This window comes from Somniosus microcephalus, chromosome 10 (assembly GCF_052327205.1).
Source record: "Somniosus microcephalus isolate GS21.2 chromosome 10, FLI_Smic_1.0, whole genome shotgun sequence".
NCBI classification, from domain to species: Eukaryota; Metazoa; Chordata; class Chondrichthyes; order Squaliformes; family Somniosidae; genus Somniosus; species Somniosus microcephalus.
Genome location: NC_140996.1, coordinates 165,444,046 through 165,467,782, shown reverse-complemented (window position 1 = coordinate 165,467,782; position 23,737 = coordinate 165,444,046). Strand labels below are relative to the sequence as shown.

General features: G+C 46.7%; 1 pseudogene; it reads right to left on the bottom strand.

The window, feature by feature from the left end:
* Nucleotides 1-23,074, bottom strand: part of LOC147111820 (uncharacterized) — a 53,938-nt pseudogene extending 30,864 nt beyond the window's left edge.
* Nucleotides 23,075-23,737: the final 663 nt, after the last annotated feature.

Sequence of the window (23,737 nt, the reverse complement as noted above, 5' to 3'; positions counted from 1 at the left end):
CGCAAACTTTTTCCCGGTGGCACTGCGGCCATTTTCAGCGGCCGTAAACCCGAGGCCACGGTGACATCGGCAGGTCTCTGTCGATGTCCAATTTTCCCCCCTTTAATTTTTATTAAAATGGATAAATTTGACACTGCACAGAATTAAAATTAGTTTTGCAGAGCTACAACCTTTGTTTAGGAGGAGTCAATACGTTAAAACCCCAGTTACACCTATTCCCTTTGGGTCTAACTTTTACTGGGGTATTTAACAGCGTGATTACTGTGGAAGAGCTGAAGTTTTCATCAGTTTTCATGATTTGAGAGATTTCACTGATTGCGGGCACTGTGGGGGGAAGGGGAGGGGGGTGCACAGTGCAGCCTGTGAAGGAGCAGTGAATGACAGACCACAACTTCAGGATTTCCGCGTTAGTCTGCGCACACGCTAAATCCTGAAGTTGCGGTCAGTTTCAAAGGCGAATTGACCACAAATTCTGGGCCATTAATTGATAACTGCTAACTGCCTAAGTTGATATGAATATTAATACTTTCTGAACATCACATGATCTCTGATCAGTACTTTTCATGCATATGGTGAAACGTGAGCCAGGCTGCCAAGAGAAGACAGGATATGCTCTCACTGCAGTCAGGGAGTAGTGGAGACAGAGATGCACTTCCTCACAGCCTGTGGAAAATATCAGGGAGAATTTCTACCAAAAATTCTCACAAATATGCCCTGAATTCAGAAATCTGAATGACAACCAAAAACTCCCATTCCTACTGGGGGAGGAGAGAAGCTGTGTAACACTGGCGGCACACTATGTTACAGCTTGCCATGAACAGAGGGACAACCAGTAAACTAAGAAAAGAGTATATATAAACAAGGCGAATGTATATTTATACACTCAGGGATATACCTGTTTATACACTGTATGAATAGAACTGCGTTTATGTGTTCAACCATAAATGTATTTTGATGCTTTGGCAACATAAGATGTACCTTATCATGCCAATAAAGCGATTTGAATTTGAATTTGAATTTGAATGGACAGTGGGCCTGAAATTCAGGTCCAGACTAAAGGCGTAGAGGCTGTGGAGATCAGAATTTGGAGATGAACCCAGTTTCACTGGGATTATGCCTCATTTCTTCAATTTAACCATTTTCCTGTAAGAGAGCAGGCGCTAAGGTTCAAGCTCTTTTGGCAATCAATGCGATAAGAGCTTTTGTTTAGGTGCGATAATCATCTCACCAGTTGCTAATGCTCAAGCTTTGTGATGCTTATAACTTACACATGCTTTGTAATACACAAACCCTTTGTCAACAAACAGCGGCAGAAACTTTTATAGCTGTGAATAACGGCAAAGCCACCTTGAAAGAAGAAAATTCTCTCAATTCAATTTCAATTCAATTCAAATTGCTTTATTGGCATGACAAGATACATCTTATGTTGCCAAAGCACAGAAAAACATATATAATTGAACACATAAACGCAGATCTAGACATACAGTGTATAGACAAGTATACCCATGTATACATAAATACACACACAAACAATATACATATAATCTTTTCTTAGATTCAATGGTCACTGGTTGTCCCTCTGCTTATGGCAAGCTGTAACATAGTTTGTCGCTAAAGTTACACATTTTCTCTGTTCCCCTAATAGATATGGGAGTTTTTGGTGGTCATTCAAATTTTTGAATTCAGGGCATATTTTTATGAATTTTGGGTAGAAAATTCCCCTTTATGTCCTGATAGTTTCCACAAGTTGTGAGGAAGTGCATCTCTTGTCTCCACCACTCCCTGACTGCAGTGAGAGCATAGCCTGTCCTCTCTGGGCAGCCAGGTCTGCCTGTGTCTGCCTTTTTCGACGGCCAGGCTATGCTCACTAAGTCTGTACATTGTCAAGGTTTTTCTCAGTTTGCTATCTTTCACCATGGTCAGGTAATCAGCCATGGTGTACTGTCTGTTTAGGGCCAAATAGCAATCGAGTTTGTTTTGGGTTTTTGTCGTTTCTGTCCAATAGGTCAAATATTTTTCTTTTTGTTTAGTAATAATTGTGTTGGGTCGAATTCTCTGTGCTAGGATGTCACTGTCCTGGGGCTGATTATTATTAGTAGTGTTAGTAGTTACTTCACTGAGTCCCAGGACCAGTTGACTGAGGGAACTCTTCTCTATGATCATCTCTTGGCATTTCAGGGCTTTGTAATGATAGCAGTGGGGGTTGCTCATTTTTAGGTGTTTCCAAAATTTGATGGCTCTTTTTTGGATATTAATTAGTAGTGGATATTGGCCTAATTCTGCCCTGCATGCATTGTTTGCGGTTTTCCTGTGAGTCCGGAGGATACTTTTACAGAATTCTGCATGCAGGATCTCAATTGGATGTTTGTCCCATTTTGCAAATTCTTGTTGTGTTAGCGGACCCCACACCTCACTGCCATAAAGTGCAATTGGTTCAATTACTGATTTAAACATTTTGAGCCAAATGCCAATTGGAATTTCTATTTGGATTGACTTTTTAATGGTATAGAAAGCCCTTTTTGCTTTCTCTTTCAGTTCATTCACAGCCAACTGAAAATTTCCCGTAGAACTGATTTTTAAGCCTAAGTATGTGTAATTTGTAGTTTGTTTAATTTTAGTTGCTCCTAATGTGAAATTTATTCTGGGTCCCTGATGTCTGGATCTTTGCTGGAACACAAGAACTTTGGTTTTTTGGGGGTTTATTGTCAGGGCCCAGGTCTGACAGAACGACTCTAGCAGATCCAGGTTCTGCTGTAGACCCTCCTCTGTTGGTGAGAGCAGAACCAGGTCATCTGCATAGAGGAGAAATTTAACCTTGGAGTCATATAGGGCGAGGCCAGGTGCTGTAGATTGTTCAAGTAGTTTTGCCAATTCATTTATTATATAAATATTAAAGAGTGTCGGTGAGATAGATGAGCCCTGCGCCACGCCACGCCCCTGTGAGAAATATTTTGTTTGTTTGTCTCCAATTTTAACTGCACATTTATTGTTTGTATACATTGATTTAATTACATCATATGTTTTTCCCCCTATACCACTTTCAATAAGTTTTAAGAATAGACCGTTGTGCCAAATAGAATCGAAAGCCTTCTGGAAATCTATAAAGCAGGCAAAAAATTTGCTTTTGTTTTGGTGAACATGTTTGTCAATTAGGGTGTGTAGGGTGAAAATATGATCCGATATTCTATAATTTGGTAAGAATCCAATTTGGCTTTTACTCAAGACATTGTGCTCCTTAAGGAAGTTTATAAGTCTTTTGTTTATGATACTACAGAATACCTTCCCCAGATTACTGTTCACACAGATGCCTCGGTAGTTATTTGGGTCAACTTTGTCTCCACTTTTGTATATGGGCGTTATGAGTCCTTTGTTCCAGACATCAGGGAAGTAACCGACACTCAGAACCAAGTTGAAGAGTTTTAGGATAGCCAATTTCATTTTATCATCAGTGTGTTTAAGCATCTCGTTTAGGATGCCATCTGCACCACAGGCTTTTCTTGGTCGCAGGTCCTTGAGTTTTTCAAATAGCTCTTTTTCAGTTATTGAGGAGTCTAAAGGGTTTTGGTAATCTTTTATGGTCAGTTCGAGCTTTTCCAATTCTTTACATATTTGATCTTGCTCTGGGCTTAGTGTGTTTTTCTGGTATAATTTTTCAAAATGGTTTTCCCATATGTCTCCATTTTGAATGGGCAATTCATCGTGTTGCTTTTTGTGTAATGTATTCCAGTTGTCGCAGAAACAATAGATTCTTCAATGGAGCTGAGTTTATTCTTAATATACTGTTCTTTCTTGGTTCTGAGTGTGTTTTTGTATTGTGTTAGTGCCTGACAAGCAAGGCGTAATTCCTCGTTTTCTGGTTGTCTGTGTTTTTGGTTTGATATTTTTCTGAGTTTTTTCCTCATGTTATGACAGTCTGAATCAAACCATTTTTCGTGGTTTTGGGTTTACTCTTGCGAGATTTCAAGTTCGACATTGATGCCAAATTATCAAAATTATTATTTAGGTTATTCACTGCCAGGTTTACGCCTTCTTTATTGTGAGTGTATGTGTTTTCCAGAAAGGTGTCCAAGAGAGATTGAGTTGATTGACTGCGAATTGCTTTCTGGTATTTTTCCGTGCTGTTTTGGGCCCATCTGTAGGATTTTTTAATGTTGTACAGCTTACTGGGCTGTGTTTCTGTGTTGGTTGTTTCTGTCCTTTTAAGATACGTAGTAATTTGGCTGTGATCTGACAGTGGTGTTAGTGGTTTGACTGTGAATGCTCTGAAAGAGGATGGGTCCAGATCTGTAATCATATAGTCTACGGTGCTGATGCCAAGAGGTGAAGAATAGGTCGATCTTCCTAGGGAGTCTCCTCTGAACCTACCATTGACAATGTACAGACCCAGGCTTCGACAGAGCTGCAGGAGCTGCTTTCCATTTGCATTTGTCTGTTTGTCGTTATTCCTGTGTGAATGAAAAGGGAGATCAAAATGGTTATTCCCAAATATGTAATTATTCCCCTGACTACTGATAAAGTCTGGTTCTTCACCAGTTCTTGAGTTGAGATCACCACAGATCAACATATTCCCCTGGGCCTGGAAATGGTTAACCTCTCTCTCAATGTTGGAGAAGGTGTCCTCTTTGAAATACGGGGATTCTATAGGGGGGATATAGATTGCACAAATGAAAACATTTTGCATGCTAGAAATGATGTCTTTCTTAATCTTGAGCCATAAGTGGTTTTCGCCCTTTTTTATAAATTCAATGTAATTCCTAAGCTCTGCTTTAAACCAAATCAGTATGCCTCCAGAGTTTCTGCCCTGGGTTACTCCTGGCAGTTTATTGGAGGGGACCACCAGCTCTGTGTACCCAGGGGGACAACCAGTGGACCCTTCTCCTCTACACCAGGTTTCTTGCAAAATGATAATGTCTAGATCTTTGATTTCATCTAGGAACTCTGAGGTCCTGCTCTTCAGGCCAAACACAGAAGAGCGTAGGCCTTGGATATTCCAGGTTGAGATACACAAGGATTTCATGTTAAGATTGGTCTTTTACTGTGATAGGTGTGTGTGTGTTTGTCATGTTAAATGAGGAAAAAAGAACATTTCAAGTGTCTATAAATACTGAGAATATATAACTGCAACTCTTTCTAACAATCGTACCCCTTTTTTTTTTTTCTTTTTCATGTGTGAGAAGGGCTAGCCATTACACTTCCTGTTCCATAAGGCGGGAGCAGATGATGCTGAGCATCTGCTTTATGTCTCTCAATGGATTGTCTCTGCCTGTAGTATTGCTTACATCCTGAGCATATCTCAATCTGCCGGGCTGGAGTTCTTGCTACTGGGATGGTCCTGCTCTCCTGGGGGGCAGGAGTGGTGCAGGTAGGACAGTGGTGCTGTGCTCTGATGGCATGTATGTGGGGATCCTCTCTGGTCCTGGTTGGTGTGGTGGTGGTCTCTGTAGTGGTCCTGGGCTGTACCTCACTGGTCTCTGATGGCCGGGGGGGTGCCCTTTTCCTCTTGGAGTCTGGGTGTGGTCACAGTTAAGAGCGACGTCCTTCAGGGCCTTAGCAAAGACCAGCACTAGCTCCTTGTAGAGATGGACGTGGTCGTAAAGACATTCCACATCGAGGGTGGGATATTGGGCCAGGTGCACGTTTTGTTTTAATGCACAGTCTCATAATATGCTGGCATTTATCTTGCGGATTGTTTTGTGGCGAAAGTCTTTACTCGGCAACAGTGTGGAAACAGTGATTCTAGTGTTTGGGAAGGTGGTGCTTGCCTTCTCAATCACTGTTCGGAGCGACGTTGCCACCCTCTCCTGCTGGGCCCTTAGGTCATTAGTGCCGGTGTGTATTATGATGTGTTTGGGGGAGCCTAAGTGGCTTGTGGACAACATTTCCAGGGCTTTGTCTGATGTTGGGCACCAGAGCTTGGCTGCTTTATGTTTAGGGAAGAGCTTCTTCTCCTGGAGGAATTTCCCATTTGAGTCTATTAGTATTACAATGTAAGCCTTGTTGGTGTGTACTGGCTGGTGACTCTCGCCTGGACTCACAGGTTGTGTGTTGGACTGGGGGGGTCGTGTTTGGTGTGTGCGCTCCTCTTGTGAGACGGAGGCTGGGCGGCTCGGCTGTGGTTCCAAAGTGGGGGGGCAGACTGGGCTTCAGCCTGCTGGTTGGTCTGTGTGGCACTCCCTGCAGTGTGGGTCTGCTGCTGTTGCTCAGTGAAAGAGTGCAGCTGCTCAGTAGGGCTCAGCACTGTCCTGTCTCTGGGCTTTAGCTGCTGGGTCAATGTAGCTATTTCTCCCCTGTAGCTCTCCCTGTCTTTCTGCAGCTCTTTCACCTGCTTCCCAAGTAAAGTCAGCTCTCTCCTGTAGCTCTCCCTCTCTTGCTTTTGTTCTTGCTTTATTGCTGAAATGCTGCTTTCTTGATCGCTTTTCAGTTTAAGGACATCCTCTTTAAGCTTAACCAGCTCTATCTCCAGCTGGGTGAACTGCTCCTTTAATTGTACCAGGGAGCTGTGGGGCCCCAGGGTGTGTGCCTGGTCAGAACTGGGGGGCTCACTCACCTCCTGGCTAGGCTGCTTTACTCCTGGTGAGCTGCAAGTGGTGGGAGTGTGTGTGGCTTTCTCCCTGGTAGTTACACTGGGGCTGGTCTTTCCCTTCTCTACTAATCCTCTCAGTGTCTGGAAGGCCGTTTCAAAGTCTTTGAGGTTGCCTTGCACCATTATTGTCCCGTTTTTGTACATGTTGACAGTTGTCATTTCACTGTCAAGGTCCTCTGATTCCCTTATTTTCAGTTTCAAATCAAATCAATCAAATCAACTTTTATTGTCATTGTTAGTGCACAAGTGCAGTACAATGAAATGTAGGCTTGCGGCTCCCGAGAGTGTACATTTAGATTAAGACATTTAAACATTCAACATACATTTGGCTTGTAATACATTAACATAAACATAAACATAATAAAGTGCATTGGCAGATGTGCAGGCTTTAGAGTTTATTTGTGGAGTTCAGTAGGATGACAGCCCTGGGAAAGAAGCTGTTCCTAAATCTGGTCGTACGGGTGCGAATGCATCTGTAGCGTCTCCGAGATGGCAGGAGGGCGAACAGACTGTGGCTGGGGTGGGTAGGGTCTTTGATGATGGACCGTGACCTCCGTAAACAGCGTTTCTGGTATATGTGCTCTATGGTCGGTAGCCGGGTGCCGGTAATGCGTTGGGCAGTTTTGACTACCCGCTGCAGGGCTTTCCGGTCATAGTAGCTACAGCTGCCATACCATACTGTGATACAGTTCGTCAGAAAACCCATTAGTGGTTTTCTCGTGCTGAACACGGGGATAGTGTGTGGTGATTGCTTTGTGCCAAGCAGCGGACTGACCTGAGTAAAAAATAAGATTACTCATATTCCCATTTTTGTACAAGTCAGCAAAAAGAGTCTCTGGCTTCGCTCTCATCTGCTGTTGCTTGAACTGTTTTCTTGCATTGTATTTGATGTCAGGGGAAACTGAAAGAGGTTGCTCTCAGTGCAGCATGGGAGCTGCTGCAGCTCTTCTGATTCGCTCATTTCTGAATACAGGCTGTTTTTAGTGTAAAAGTAAAAAATTCTTGTTGACCTTAGAATATGGGGGTGTCCTCAATATTGTACTCACTCAATTCAGATTTTGATAGAAGGCAAGTTTCCTTGAAGAGTTGGTCCTCCTGCTGATTGCTGTTCTGTGAGTGTCAAATCCCATTGAAAGTTCATATTCCTTGATTTTTGTTGTTTTTCCTTAGTTTGACCTCTGTATCCTCTTGTTGCTTTTTGCCGGGTTCCCGTCTCATTTCTCGGGTCTGTGCCGGTTTCTTCTCTCAGTCCGCGGTCTCCGGGAGTTTCTCTCGGTCTGGGGCCGCTGTTTCCCAGTGTTTCTGGGCCGCTCTCACTCTCAGACCCCGCGGTCTCTGGGCCTCAGTCTCAGGCCTGGTCTCTCGGGTTTTCTCGGGTTTCAGGCCCCGGGCTCGGGTTGTTTCTCTCTCCTGACCGTTTCTCTCGGGGTTTTTCTCAGTTTTTGGGCCTCGCTCTCCCGGTTTTTCCCCAAGTTTATTTTTCTTTTTCTCGCGGGTTTTTTTTTCGGGTTTTTTTTTTGGTCTATGGTTTATGTTGAAATTAAACTTAAATAGAATTAAATTAAACTTTTTGAACTTTTCTCGGGTTTCAGGCCCCGGGCCCGGTGTTTCCCACTCCGGACTCTCGGACTTTCTCAGGCCCCGGACTCGCTCGCTCTCCGTGCCCCGGGCGGGTTTTCTCGTGTCGGCCTCACTCTCCAGGCCCTGTCCTCACTCCCCGGGCTCGGGCTGTTTCTCTCGGTCTGGGTCTGGGAGCCGCTGTTTCCCGGTGTTTCTGGGCCGCTCTCACTCTCTGACCCCACGGTCTCTGGGCCTCAGTCTCGGCCCGGCCTCTCGGGTTTTCTCGGGTTTCAGGCCCCAGGCTCGGGTTGTTTCTCTCTCCGGACTTCTCACTCTCCGGGCTCGGGCTGTTTCTCTCGGGGTTTTTCTCCGTTTTTGGGCCTCGCTCCCCCGGTTTTTCCCCCCCGAGTTTATTTTTCTTTTTCTCGCGTTTTTTTTTCTTTTTTCGGGTTTTTTTTTCCTCCGTGTTTTTTTTTCCGGTCTATGGTTTATGTTGAAATTAAACTTAAATAAAATAAAATTAAACTTTTTAAACTTGAAATTAACTTGAAATTGAACTTTTTCCCCCATTTTTGACGACAAAAAACACAGAAGTTTCAGGAGCTCATCTTCAGCATGTCTCTCTCTCTCTCGCCCTCCCCCTCTCTCTTGCTAATAATGTGAAAGTAATTGCGATGCTGAATGGGCTGAAATTTCCCAGATTCTCAGAGTGAAACTCGACACAGATTGGTATCTCACAGCCTTTTTTTAAAGATTTGTTGTGCTGCACTGTAATAATGTGTATATTGTAGTAATAAAGCAAATTGTATAAATACTCTTTCAGTTATCCATAACAACTGCTGACGATTTTTACAGCACTGTAATTGCAATCTCGCATGCATTGCATTGTTAGCTTTGTGGGAAACTTGATGCAACTGTTAAAATGGATAAAAGAATACTGATAAAATTATGTGGCAACATCATTATTCATTACTTGCCAAATCAGAGGAGTTTTCCTCTGCATTTGAGAAGAGGCAACATAAGGGACTTGTTATGAAAATGAATGCATGTGATATTGAAGGGAATGTAGCCACTTTAATAGAAAGATGTGGCTAGGGATATAAAGCAAAGAGTAGGGATTAATGAATATTTCTCAGTTTGGCGGGATGTGGGTAGCAGTTTACTCGAGGGATGTTTACTGGGACTTTGTGATTCGCAATCATAAATGCGATACAGACAAATGCACAAGAAGAATGAGAGTGAAGTTTGTTGATGAAACCTAATTAATTTGCATAGCAAACTGTAAGGTAGAATGCAAGAGAATGCAGGCAGACATAAACAGGTCAGCAGGGAGTTCAGATAGCGGTAGACGCAGTATAATGCAGAGAAATATGAAGTAGTACATTTGGGGAAAAATCTGTGAAAGGAAGTATACTTCAAACAGGAAAATTCTTAAGAGAGGAGGAACAGGGGTTTAAGGGTGCAGAAAAATAAATATTTAAACTTGGGATTACAAGTAGAAAACAAATAGGATTCTGTCTTTTAGGGACATTGAATATAAAATCAAGGAAATAATGGTGAATTTGTACAGGCTATTGTTTACGCTGAAGTTGGACTATTGCATGCAGTTCTGGGTACCCCATTTTTCTAAGGCAGTCCCTCGGAACCGAGGATGACTTGCTTCCACATTAAAAATGAGTTCTCAGGTGACTGATGAGTCCAATGCGGGACCTACAGTCTCTGTCACAGGTGGGGCAGACGGTGGTTGAAGGGGCGGGTGGGTGGGGTGCTTGGGTTGACGTGTGCTCCTTGTGCTGCTTGCGTTTGGCTTCTGCTTGCTCCCGGCGAAGAGACTCGAGGTGTTCGGCACCTTCCCGGATGCTTCTCCTCCACTTTGTGCGGTCTTGGGCCAGGGATTCCCAGGTGTCAGTGGGGATGTTGCACTTTTTCAAGGAGGCTTTGAGGGTGTCCTTGAAGCATTTCCTCTGCCCACCTGGGGCTCTCTTGCTGTGCCGGAGCTTTGAGTAGACCGCTTGTTTTGGGAGTCTCGTATCGGGCATGTGGACGATGTGACCCGTCCATCGGAGCTGATCGAGCGTGGTCAAAGCTTCGATGCTGGGGATGTTGGCCTGAGCGAGAACACTAACGTTGGTGCGCCTATCCTGCCAATGGATTTCCAGGATCTTGCGGAGGCAGCGTTGGTGGTACCTCTCCAGTGCTTTGAGGTGCCTGCTGTACATGGTCCATGTCTCTGAGGCATACAGCAGGTCAGGTACCCCTGCTGCTCTGCAGACCATGAGCTTAGTGCTGGGTTTGAGTTCCTGGTCTTCAAACACTCTCTTCCTCAGACGACTGAAGGCTGCATTGGCACACTGAAGGCAGTGTTGGACTTCGTCATCGATGTCTGCCCTTGTTGACAGTAGGCTCCTGAGGTATGGAAAGTGGTCCACGTTGTCCAAGGCCTTGTCATGGATTTTGATAATCGGGGGCAGTACTGTGTGGCGGGGGCAGGTTGGTAGAGGACCTTTGTCTTACGGATGTTTAGTGTAAGGCCCATGATCTCGTATGCTTCGATGAAGGTGTTGACGATGGTTTGGAGTTTGACCTCTGAGTGAGCGCAGACGCATGCGTCCTCTGCATACTGTAATTCGATGACAGGATGGGACGACCTTGGATCTGGACTGGAGGCGACGGAGGTTGAACATTATAGTCATGGTTGCAGCAAACATTTGCTAGAATAATACCAGGAAGGAGAGGTTCTAATTATGAAGAAAGACTTGATTTTTTTCCCCCACTGGAACAGAAAAGGCCAAGGTGAATCTAATTGATTTTTTTTTAATTATTCGAGTTTTTGGGAGGATAAATAACAAAAGATTGTTTGCATTAGTTGGCACATCATTGAAAGACTGGACAGGCTGGGGTTGTTTTCCTTGGAGCAGAGAAGGCTGAGGGGGGACCTGATTGAGCTGTACAAAATTATGAGGGGCATAGATAGGGTAGATAGAAAGGAACTTTTTCCCTTAGTAGAGGGGTCAATAACAAGGGGGCATAGATTCAAGGTAAGGGGCAGGAGGTTTAGAGGGGATTTGAGGAAGAACATTTTCACCCAGAGGGTGGTTGGAATCTGGAACTCACTGCCTGAAAGGGTGGTAGAGGCAGGAACCCTCACAGCATTCAAGAAGCATTTGGATGAGCACTTGAAATGCCACAGCATACAAGGCTACGGACCAAATGCTGGAAAATGGGATTAGATTAGACAGGGCCTGATGGCCGGCGCGGACGCGATAGGCTGAAGGGCCTCTTTCTGTGCTATATAACTCTATGACTCTATGGGGGAGAAATTCGGTTGCTAGCGCCAGCGATTAGCGCCTGAAGAGGCCGAGAATTGGGGCGTTACCTAATTTTCGGGCGGGCGCAGTGACCCCAGCGCCTCTTGCCATATTGAGTGGGTTTTTAGCGCCGGCGCTAAATCTTAGCGCCCACTCGCAGGCGCAGGCAGATCATGACGTCATTTCAGTGTGCAACGCCTTTTTGGTGCCCCGGACCGGAAATTCAGTGGCGCTCCCCTCTGTTCCGACCGGCGCTAATAAGGACAGCTTCCTGGAACGTTCCCCAGTCACTCTCGGGCTTAGGGGGGCGCTCTTTAAAGGGGACTGCACTGGTATAAAAGCGGCAGCCATTGTGGGAGCACAACTTATTTGAGATTTGCACAGAGTTGCAAAGTTGAACTCTGAGCCATTTCACTAGTGACCCAGCGCTGCCAGAGGACCTTCAGCCTTCATACCATCACCCTGCTGCTGGTGAGCGTTTACACCCTATTTAATTTCTGCTGACCTATTATTATGGGGGCTGCTTTGGAGGGGAATGTCCTGCTGCTCGACCATCTGGAAAAGGCACAGGGACGGAGGGAGAGAGGGCCAGGAATGGCCAGACGGAGGAGGGCCAACAGACGTCGCCACACCAGACCTTACGCTGCCAGGGTATTCAGGCAGCAGTTCTCTTACCTCAACATGTCGGAGGAGCAGTGTGTTAGGAGGCTGCGATTCCGAAAGGAGGTGGTGACTGAGCTGTGCCACCTGCTTCAGGAAGATCTGCAGCCGCAGATAAGGTGCAGGACCTCTGTCGGTGGCTGTGAAGATAACAGTGGCATTGAATTTCTATGCGGCCGGCTCCTTCCAGTCAGCAACTGGGGACATTGCCAACATATCCCAGTTTGCGGTGCATAGCTGCATCCAGCAGGTTACAGATGCCCTGTTTAAAAGGCGGCGTCAGTACATATCCTTCAATGTGACACCGGAGAAGCAGCGGGAGCGCGCAGAGGGCTTCGCGGCAATAGCGGACTTCCCCATGGTGCAGGGCGCCATTGACTGCATGCACGTGGCTTTGCGGGCGCCTGTACAGAATCCTGAGGAGTTCCGCAACCGCAAGGGGTTCCACTCCTTGAATGTGCAGCTGGTCTGTGACCACCGGCAGCTGATCCTGGCGGTCAGTGCACAGTTCCCAGGCAGCAGCCACGACGCATTCATCCTGCGCCAGACTTCAGTCGCTGACCTTTTCGAGGCCCCAGCTCACCCAGAAGGCTGGCTTCTCGGCAACAAGGGCTATCCACTGTGCCCATGGCTGATGACCCCGCTCCGTACACCCAGCACCCCTGCAGAAGAGCACTACAACGTCAGCCATCAGGCGACGAGGAACATTGTGGAGCACACAATCGGCGTGCTGAAGCAGCGGTTCCGCTGTTTGGACCATTCGGGAGGAGCCTTGTAGTACTCACCAGAGAGAGTCTCCCACTTCGTCATTGTCTGCTGCATGCTCCATAACCTCACCACCCTGCGCACCCAGCCAATGCCAGCAGACATTGAAGGACCAGCAGAGGAGGAGGAGGAGGAAGAGGAGGACCAAGATGGGAGGGTCCGAGAAACTGGAAGGGCTGTCCGTCTGAGGCTGATAAGGAGTCAGTTATAGGCCCCTCTCACGGACTGCTTGGTGCCATTCGAAGACCAGGAATGGAACCATTCGGATAACCCAAAGCCTATGAAGGCCACAATGATTGTAAATAGCAGACATGGCCAATGACAATAAAATATTTTGTTTATTTTGAAAACTGTGCTTCCTTCCAACATGACAAAGCAATGGCAACAGAAAGCTTAACTAACAAACTAACACATAAGTGACTCGCACACCCGGGAGACTATCCAAAACATGATTAACATTCAGACCAGCATCCACGGCCTTGATTTCTAGAAATAGGACGTTTCAGCAGCACCTTCTACTCTTTCCCCTTTGATGGTGATCTACTTCTCTTGCGAGAACGGCCCCTTCCCTCCCTGCAGCTCCTCTGTAATGGGACCCCGGTGGCTGCATGAAGGCTGGGGGACGCCTGCTGACTGTCCGAAAGCGCAGATGCCCCTGAGGGACGGCCTGGACGGACTCTGGGCTTGGAGGGGCCGGGTGCTGACTGCTCCAAATGGGCATGGGTGGAAGCAGTCTGTCCTGCAGGTGATGGCAGCTGCAGTGGAGATGTGCCAGCGTTGGCATCAGGAATGCTGACATCCTGAGAGCGGACACCTGCTCCGTGGTCGGCCGACACACTGGCACTCTGACGGGGCAGCACCGCAGCATGCGGACCAATCGGCTGGCCCACAGATTGCTGGCCTGCTGTGGTGCTGCAAGGGCCCTGGGTAATCCTGCCTGATCCATCGAGGGTGGCAGCAGTCAGTGCTTGTGTGGCCTCAATCTGCCTCTGCATGAGGCCAGCGAGGGACTGCGTGACAGCACTCAGCACTTGCGTGGCAGGTGCCAGTGCTTCGGTGAAGCCCTGGACAGTCCTTTCCAGTGCTTCGGTCAAGCCCTGGACAATCCTTTCCAGTGATGTCGCGACGCCCTGGGCAGTCTTTTCCAGGGCTGCCCCGAAGCCCTGGGCACTCCTTTCCAGGGCTGCCCCGAAGTCTTGCACAATCCTTTCCTGTGCTGCCCCGAAGTCTTGCACACTCCTTGCCAGTGTCTCGATGGATTCAGGCATCCTTGCAACTGCAGCCATCAGCTCAGTGTGCCTGAGTCGAGTCTGGGTGCTCATTTCTGCGAGGGAACGCACCTCTTCTGCGCTCTGTGCAGCAGTCATCGTGGCCTGACGCGCCCTCCGGGGAGACGGCTCCCGAACTTCCCTACCCCCCTTGCGCTGCTGGAGGCCGCTGGTTCCTGCAACTGGTTCCTCCTCAGAGCCATCCCCCCCGCTCCCTTCCAGGGAAGCACTATCCCCAGTCTGCAGATGGGCTGGCTCACCTGAGGGTGGGACGGATGGTCTGGCTTCCTCCTGCTCGTCGCCTCCGGAGTCAGTGTCCCTGGCAGCTTGATGGCCCGGCTCCCGAGCTGGTGATGCAGCATCTGAAAGCAGGGAGGTTGAAGAGTGGCTTTAGCAAAAGGACATGGTGGCAGCAAGGGATGCAAGAGTGCTGCAATGCTCTGACATGGGTCCAGACTGAAAAAGCATGCTGGTGGGGGGAACAAGTGGAAGGAGAGAGTTCAAAAAGGTGATGCCCTTACCATCGCTGTGCACAATGGGGTCAGCAGCTCCAGTGGTGACAGGACCACTCATCCGGCCTCCAACAATCTGGTGGACTCTTTCCTCCAGGTCCGTGAGTTCCTGCAGCTGAGGAGGGCCCCCTCCAGTACGAATCTGTTCCCTCCGGTTCCTGGCCAGCTTGCCCTGCAGGAGAAAGGACGGGAAGTTATGAAACATGCTGCCCTGAGTTGTCATCTCATGCCCCCCCATGGTGGATCAGCCCTTACATTATGCCCTGAGTTGTCATCTCATGCCCCCCCATGGTGGATCAGCCCTTACATTATGCCCTGAGTTGTCATCTCATGCCCCCCCATGGTGGATCAGCCCTTACATTATGCCCTGAGTTGTCATCTCATGCCCCCCCATGGTGGATCAGCCCTTACATTATGCCCTGAGTTGAATGTGCGTTCCCAGAAAGGGCCATGGGTGCTGGCTGACAGATGGCCATTGGGGCATCGCGCACCCTCTGGCCATAAAGTCAGGTGCAGATGGAGGGATGAAGAAGATTGCCAACAAGCCACTCACCCTAACGACCCAAGTGAGATCGTTGAACTTCTTCCTGCATTGCACAGGAGTCCTGGGCGCCACGCTGCTGGAGTTGACTCTTTGACAAACTTCCCTCCAAGCTCTGCGGTACTCGTTCTGATGAGGCCTCCTGCCATTGTCAGGGTACAGCACTGCTCGCCGGCGCTCCACTGCGCCAACCAAAGCATCCAATGCCCTTTCGGTAAAGCGCTCTGCTCTCTGCCTCACCCTCTCCGTCTGGTCAAAGTTTGTAACGCCTCAGATTGCATAGCACCGATTTTGAGGCCTACAGGGCGATGAGTGTGGCTGCTGAACCTAAATGACCCGCCCCTTTAAGAGCTGGCCGGCGCCAGCATGTCTCGTGGTCATCGATTATTGACAGCACCTGCGCTGCGCCCGTCCGCCCAGATATTGAGTAGCGCCGCCAGGTTAGCGCCTTAGGAGTCCCGTGCAGCGCCTGATTTTAGGCCGCAATCTCCTTCAGGGGCGATGAAACCCAATATCGCTGGAGGTGGCGATAAGTTGCGCCTGGCGATACAATTTGCGCTCCGCCAATTCTAGCACCCCAAGCGGGGCTATACCCAATTTCTCCCCCTATGACTCTTTGACATCGGTAGCAAGGGACATAGACTAAGGATTATCACTAGAAGAATGAAGGGGAACCTGGAGGAATTTTGTTTCTGGAAGAGTTTATTGGAACATGGAATGTTTTACCACAAGTGTCTATAGTGAAAAAGACAATGGGCTCGATTTTGTTACGGGGCGGGCTGGGGTCATGTAATCCACTTTTCGTGTTAGCCACCCGATTGTAAATCAATGTGGGAGAATGATGCAATTTTAACTTAAGTGGGCAATTGAGTTCCAGCGTGTGGGAACCCATGGCCCAATTAGTTTTTTCAGTCTGAAACTCGCCTCCGATGATGTCATCATTGCTGCTGCATTTAAGGTCTGCAACAAGCCTTGCTTCTTCTGCAGACTGCCAACCTTTTGGCCTTTCATGTTAGAGGGACCTGGAGGCAGAATGACCAGTGAGAGACCAAGGGCTGCTCCCAGGTTTGATGACGTTGCCCTGCAGGCTTTAGTGAAGGGAGCAAGAGCCAATAAAGAGGTGCTCTTCCCTTCTTCAGGGAGGAAGAAGCCTCCCCAGCAGACCAAGGCTGTGTGGATCCAGGTGGCCCAGGAGGTCAACTCTTTGTCGATAACCCGCAGAACCTGGCTTCAGTGCAGGAAGAGGTTTCATGACCTTCTGCGCACTGGAAAAGTGAGTATGACTTTCCCATCACCCTCAATCTGATCCCCCATTGCCTTTCCTCACCAGCACTCAGCTTTAGCAATCTCTTCCTCCAAATCCCACTTGACACTGACATCCATGCACCCTTACCCATTCCCTCTCTATGGTCACATTCACCTAACTATTCAACTATGCAGTCCTCACACTCCTTATCACTGTGATGCTATAAAAACAACTTACAACACACAGGAAGGGCCCTTGGTCTTGCCACCTCACTCCATCTTTGTCTCCTTCTAAGCATCTATGGTATGGATTCTCTACACTCATTCATTCTCACTCAAACTCCACTTGTCTCCCTCATTGCAGGAAAAGAGAGCTCACAATAAGAGGGAAAGAGTGAGGACAGGAGGAGGGCCACCCTCAGTAGCCCAGCTCACCCCCTGGGAGGAGGCGGTCCTGGAGATCGTGGGAGTGGAGGATGATGCGCAAGTGGGGGACGGACAGACGGGTGCATCAGAGCAAGCTGGTGACAGAATAGTTTTCCATCTCTCTCATTGACATTGCATGACTCGCTGATAATGATTCTGAAGCTCTAACAGATGGACATGATCATCTGCAATGTGCATGTAACCTTGGCATCACATCTCTGACTCTTTCCTTTACTCCCCCACAGGACCATCGACAGCACCTGTCCCCACTAGCCAGGAGGAAGAGCCTGAGCATCCAGACTCCTCAGAGGAAGCTGCAACCTCTGAGGGCACAGCGTCAGCAGAATTCAGCGCATGCAGCACCAGCGCAGACACTCACACCTCGGTGGGACCTTCGCAAGATAGAGTAGTGTTGTCACCTGGTGTATCACAGCTCACAAGTGAGCATCAGTAGATGGTGGCGACAGGGACAGCAGTGGAGAGTCCTCGTCGGAGGGCGCAGGACTCTGTCAGCTCGGCTCAGGGTCTGACTCTGTGTCCATCTACAAGATCAGCAGTGCTGGAACTCCAGGAACAGATGCAGGAGTCTCTGGCAGGTTTTGTCTCCAGGGCCGCTGCGAGTGTGGAGCGAATGGAGGAGTCCATTGCGAACATGAGCAGAGCCTTTGTGGAGTCATTGGCGCATGAACGCATCACCATGGAAAGGATGGCAACCTCCATGGAGGTGATAAGTTGCCAGAGTGCAGAAAACATGGTGAGTGTTCAGAATAGAATGACATCTCTGGAGGTGCGATGGTCATCTATTGAACAGAGAAACCAGACCTTCATGGTCCCCCTGATGTGCAGCAAGGTGCTCTCAAGCCACTTGTAAGCGCTGAGGGAGACCTGACCCATGAGAGGGAAGTTGGTGGCAGACATCAAGGAAGTGGGGGCTCCTCTCCAAGCGCTCACACTTCCATGCCACTGCAGAGCCCTCGGTCAGAGCCCCACCAGAGTCCACACCCAACTGAGATCGGCATCTCAACCCCTGCACAGCCGCGGGAGCAGCAGACTGTTGGCGAGCCCTCACAGGTTTGCAACCCCAGAGAACGCCCGCCAAAGGTGTCGAGACGAGCAGCAAGAAAGTAAGCAAGGGGCCTCCACATCTGCTGAAGCCACAGGGGAAGCACCACGTAGGAGCATGCGTAAGAGAGAGATACTGCACAAATAGTCACAAGGGTAGTCGCTTGGGTGAAATTTAATGTCTTTTGTTAAAAAGCCATCAGATGGTTACTGTAAGTAAAAAATCTGATGGCTACTGCTGCAGTTGTGGCGTGTGTCTTTTCGCTAATGGGACTTCCACATTGAGGGCTTAGGATTACTTGGTATATGTCTCAGTTGAGGAAGCGCTCAGTGAAGGTGGCGAGAGCGGTTTCCCAGGAGGTCACACTGGAGATGGGTATCAGGCTCCAAACTTCCACAGCTGTGGTTATGTCTTCTAAAAGTTCCCCCAGACCTGAGACAACAAAGTCCTGCCACCTGCAAATGATGGCTGATCAAATATCCTATTTAATGGTGGAGCTGCAGCTAATAGTCAGCAATCCAATTGTGCTCCCGCCAGGTTTCACCGTCGTGTTTCAGAGCAGGCATGCTTCACGTCGGAAAAGGGTTAAAATCACCACGGCCTTTCAAAATGGGATAACGGAGGCAATTTAGTGCTCCTTAAGGGCCTATCCCGCCTCTTGGAGGCGGGACGGAGACAGGAGCAGTAAACACGATTTCTTGAAAATTGCTCGGAGGCGGGATGGAGGTGGGGTTGGGCCCGCCCGTCACTTTTTGCAATTTTAACACCCCACACGTCTCCATTCCCACCTCCACGGCCCTGTGAAATTCGAGCCCAATAACATTGTTTAATAAGGAATTGGGTAACTATTGAAAAAAGGAAGAATATAAAATAATATGGAAAAGGACAGGGAGATGGGACTTGAGTAGCTAGCTGCAGTTAATGAGTGGACTGAATGGCCTCCTATTTTATAATTTTTATAATTTCTATGATTCCTATGGTCCTTCCCCCCTAAAGCAAAGAAGAGTCATTAGGTAGGTAAAGGAGTGAAAACAGTTCCAGGTTCAGAGAGCTGCACAGTTTGAGTGGCAGTGAAATGTGCATATATGGCCAGGACTATGGTGAATAAAGTGGCTACTTTGGGAAGGTGTCTTGCAGTACACATACCATAACCACTGTAGTTGTGAGTTGGTTCTTTCAACAACTTTGCCCTTGCCATTCGAGGAGTTCCTTTTGTGTGTCAGCCGTGGCTTATTTGTCAGCACTCATCTACAAAAATCCTCCGAAAAATAAAATAAAACTGTAGGCTCAACCCCGGAGCATGAACTCGATGAGAGCATGATTTACAAAGAAAGGAGTATTCATAAAGTGAGAAACTGATCTCTTATGGGGTTGCTGCAGCTGTTGGAAATCACTCTCCAAAAGCACCAATAGCTATTTTAATACTGAAGTCTGCTCTAGTTCAGAGACTCAAAATGGAATTAATTTCTTACAGAATACTATATATTCTATCTAAAGACATATCATTTATGTACAAAAATTAAGAAGATTCTTCAAGTCTATAAATTTGGAGACTTTGGAACTTAGACATTTAAAACAACTGTGAATGTGTGAAGTAGTTGGCCACAGACTCACCAGTAGTGCATCGTTTCTCTCCAGTGTACCATATAATTGGACTTCATTTCCTTGGCCTTTCTGCTGTTGCCTCAGCTCTTGTTTCTGCCTAAATAGTAAGACAAGTTTATTAATGTCTTCAGCTGATTTCAAAAGACTTATTTTTGGTGCAGTGCATATCAATATTGGTATAACTTTGTACTCATAGTCAAGTACAGGAAGTACACTGACTGTTCACTCTGACCTGAGGTGTTACTAATGATTGACAGCTGCATGAAATCCAGTTGAAATAGTTGATTAGTAAAGAGCACGGGGCAGATTTCCTTTTCAGTATCCATGTGTAAGAACTTGACTGGCAGATGTGCTTATCACAAATTCAGGCACAGGCTGTTCATGATTTTCCATCCGTTAGATGGCAGGTGCAGAATGGGTAAAGGGGAATCTTGGGGTGCCAATCTTGGCTTAGTGCCATTACTCTCCCCTCTGATTTAGAAGTCCATGGGTTCAAGCTCCACTTGTAGAACTTCAGCACATAATTCAAGTTGACATTTCAGTGCAGTACTGAGAGAGTGCTGCACTGTTGGTGGTGCCGTTTTTTCAATGAGATGTCAAACTGAGGCCCCACCTCAGGTCATTATTCAAAGATAAGCAAGCAAGTTCTTCCAATGTCCTGGCCAATATTTATCCCTTAATCAACATTAACTTTTTAATACATTGATATTGCTGTGTGCAAATTGGCTGCTCTACTGGCAAACTTCATTATAGTAGTTTTGGCAATTTGCTGTATCAGAAAAATGAGGAAATTACCAATTTGAATTGAACATTATGGCTAACCAGTCTTAAAAGTCCTCTGTTCCAGATAATAACTGTGAAGTTTTGCACAGTTGCGATTGCCTTTCTGAACTCATCCAGTGAATGTATAACTGGTTCTGTGTGTTCCATGTCCTCGACACCAGAAGTTTCCTCATCCTCTCCTAGACTCAATGTCACTGATTCAATAATGTCCTCATGCCTGTTGCCTGGTTGCAGTTTGTGTGTAGATGGCGAGCCATTTTATCAGGTACCGAATGCATACGTCATGCAGGATTCACACTACAATAGGTTAATCTTTCACTTAGCCTCGGCTTGAATTCCATTGTTGTATCTGGGCAGTCCAGGCTGATCCTGCTTAAGTGTTTGTTGTGCTAGGGTTGATTTCCATTGAAAAATATCAGGTCTTGCCATTGGTATTTTTAAAGCGAGGGTTGGTTATAAGCAGGGTTTGTTATAGTGAAGTTATATTGTATTTGCCTACTAAACAACAGTGACTGCATTTCAAAAGTAATTCATTGGCTGTAAAGCACTTTGGAATGTCCTGAGGACATGAAAGGCACTCTGCACATACAAGTTCTTTCTTTTCTTCATGCATATTGTGCCTTCTATTCTTTCTGTGTATGATTTTTCAACCAGTTACATTTTGTGCGCAACAGTACTTGGACACATTTTGGGGGCAAAAGCTATCTTTGGCCGTAGTGCCAAATGGGCAATCGCAAATCGACAGCCCATTTTACACTCCACTCAATTTTCATTTCCATTCAAGTCAATAGAAAAGAAAGTTGTGGGCAGGGTGCAAAACCCACTGCTGATTCCCTAGCGTCCGTTTTATGCTATCGTCCAAGGTGAATTTGTATCCCTGCGTGCCACAGTCTTGTTAAGGCACTCCGCTTGTCTCCTCCCTCACTGCTTTTGAAAACTTACTCAAAACCTTCCTTTTCAACTGTGCCTTCAATTTGCCATTGTAGCCCCTTTATTTCTCTCCACCTTTCACCATACTTGGTTACTGGAATGTGTTCTGAGATACCTTTCTGAATGTGGGAGCGCTACATAAATGTTGTTAAGGCTCCAGAGTACATGCAAAAAATATTGAAATGAACACTCGGCTTTTGAACTAGATTGTGCTTCTTCCCTTCAAAGCCTATTTTGAATGAGCATGAGGAAAGCTTACATATGATGGAGTTCTTAAATAGGGACAGACTTCAGATGTTGTCCTTTATTGGTTGCTTTGGTACCATTTTTGTACTGTGCTTTTTTTGCAGATTTTGTCAATATTTATGAAATTTTTATTCGTGTTGGGGGGACAATCTGCAACACAAGCACAGTACTGCCAATGGTAGTGGTTTTTAGCCTCTGTCTCATTCTAGACTGCCACACCTGCGTTAGCTAATATTCTTGCCACATATATTTCATAAAACTGATTGCATCTGTGAGCATTGCCAACATTTTCATGTCACTTTCCCACTGAACAGCAACAGATTAATAACTGCCTGGCCTGATTACAATACGATTGATGGGCGTATTGCTTCCCCATGTGCAATGCCAAAGAGATTGACTATATATATCTTATGTTGAGGTTCAGAAATAAACAGTTACTACCATTGGCAGTACTGTGCTTGTGTTGCAGATTGGTTGCAGTTGTTCTTATAGCAGACGGCAAAGCTCTCAACTGGCTCCAGCTGATCCTGGAACCTGGGAAAGTAGTTGTCCTCACAGGTAGATGTGTCAAGGCCTGAAGATATGGTTGTTGGCAAAATAAACACTTTCGTGCATACTTTTATCAGGGTGAAACTTATATGCCAAATATTTTAAAATACTGGTCAGTCTCACTCTGACCTTTCTGTCTTTGGCCTCCGGCACTTCAGGAACAACATTGCATCTGCTTCCTGTGCACAATTTAGAACTTTGTTCTGAATATTGACCAAGAAGGGTCGGTAACCAGAGGACAGAGAATTAAGATAATTGGCAAAAGAACTAGTGGCGACATGAGAAGAATTTTTTTTACGCAGCAAGTTGTCATGACCTGGAATGCACTGCCTGAAAGGATAGTGGAAGCAGATTCAATAATAAGTTTCAAAAGAGAATTGGATAAATATTTGAAGGTGAAAAATTTGCAGGGCTATGGTGAAGGAGCAAGGGAGTGGGATTAATTGGATAGCTCTTTCAAAGAGCGGGCACATGCACAATGGGCCGAATGGCCTCCTTCTAGCTGTATCATTGTATGATTCACGGTGGCATAGTGGTTAGCACTGTTGCCTCACAGCGCCAGGGACCCAGGTTTGAATCCGGCCTCGGGTGACTGTCTGGGTGGAGTTTGCACATTCTCCCCGTGTTTGCGTGGGTTTCCTCCGGGTGCTCCGGTTTCCTCCCACAGTCCAAAGATGTGCGGGTTAGGTTGATTGGCTATGATAAATTGACCCTTAGTGTTAGGGGGATTAAATACGTGGGGTTACGGGGATAGGGTGGGATATGTGTTGGTGTAGGGGTTACGGGGATCGGGTGGGATACGTGTCGGTGCAGGCTCGATGGGCCGAAATGGCCTCTATCTGCACTGCGGGGTTTCTGTGAAAAAAAAACTTCAGAGATAAAAGTAGAAAATCCTGGCAATTTACAGCAGAATCCAACGGTTATTTTCAGATTTCCATAATTCGCATTTTATTTTAAAAGTTCAACTCTTACCTGTCTCCCTCACCTCCTTGCTGGATTCTCTCAATAAATGTAATTTACAAGCTGTCATTTGGAGCCCTGTCTGATTCACCCCTGTATCTTTTGAGTGGTCTTTCGCTTGACTGAGATGAACTTTCCTAGCACTTTGTACATCTCTTCCCATCATTTTAAAAACTATTAATTGGCTAATTAACCCATGAGCTACCTCTATATGAAAGTAGTTATCACATTTGAACTCTTAACCTCCATCTGCCTTTCCTCCATCTTTGTTTCTGTCAACAACAACAACTTGTATTTATATAGCACCTTTAATTGTAGTAAAATGTCCCAAGGCACTTCACAGGAGTATTATAAATCAAAATTTGACACTAAGCCACATAAGGAGAAATTAGGGCAGATGACCAAAAGCTTGGTCAAAGAGGTAGATATTAAGGAGCAATCAGTCCATGCCGGCATTTATGCTCCACTCGAGCCTCCTCCTGTCTTTCCTCATCTAACTCTATCAGAATAACCCTCTATTCCCTTCTCCCTCATATGCTTATCTAACCTTCCCTTAAATGCATCTATACTATTCGCTTCAACCACTCCCTGTGGTAGTGAGTTCCACATTCTCACCACTCGCTGGGTAAAGAAGTTTCTTCTAAGTTCCCTATTTGATTTTTTGGTGACTGTCTTATATTGATGGCCTCTAGTTTTGCTCTCCCCCACAAGTGGAAACACTCTCTCTGTATCT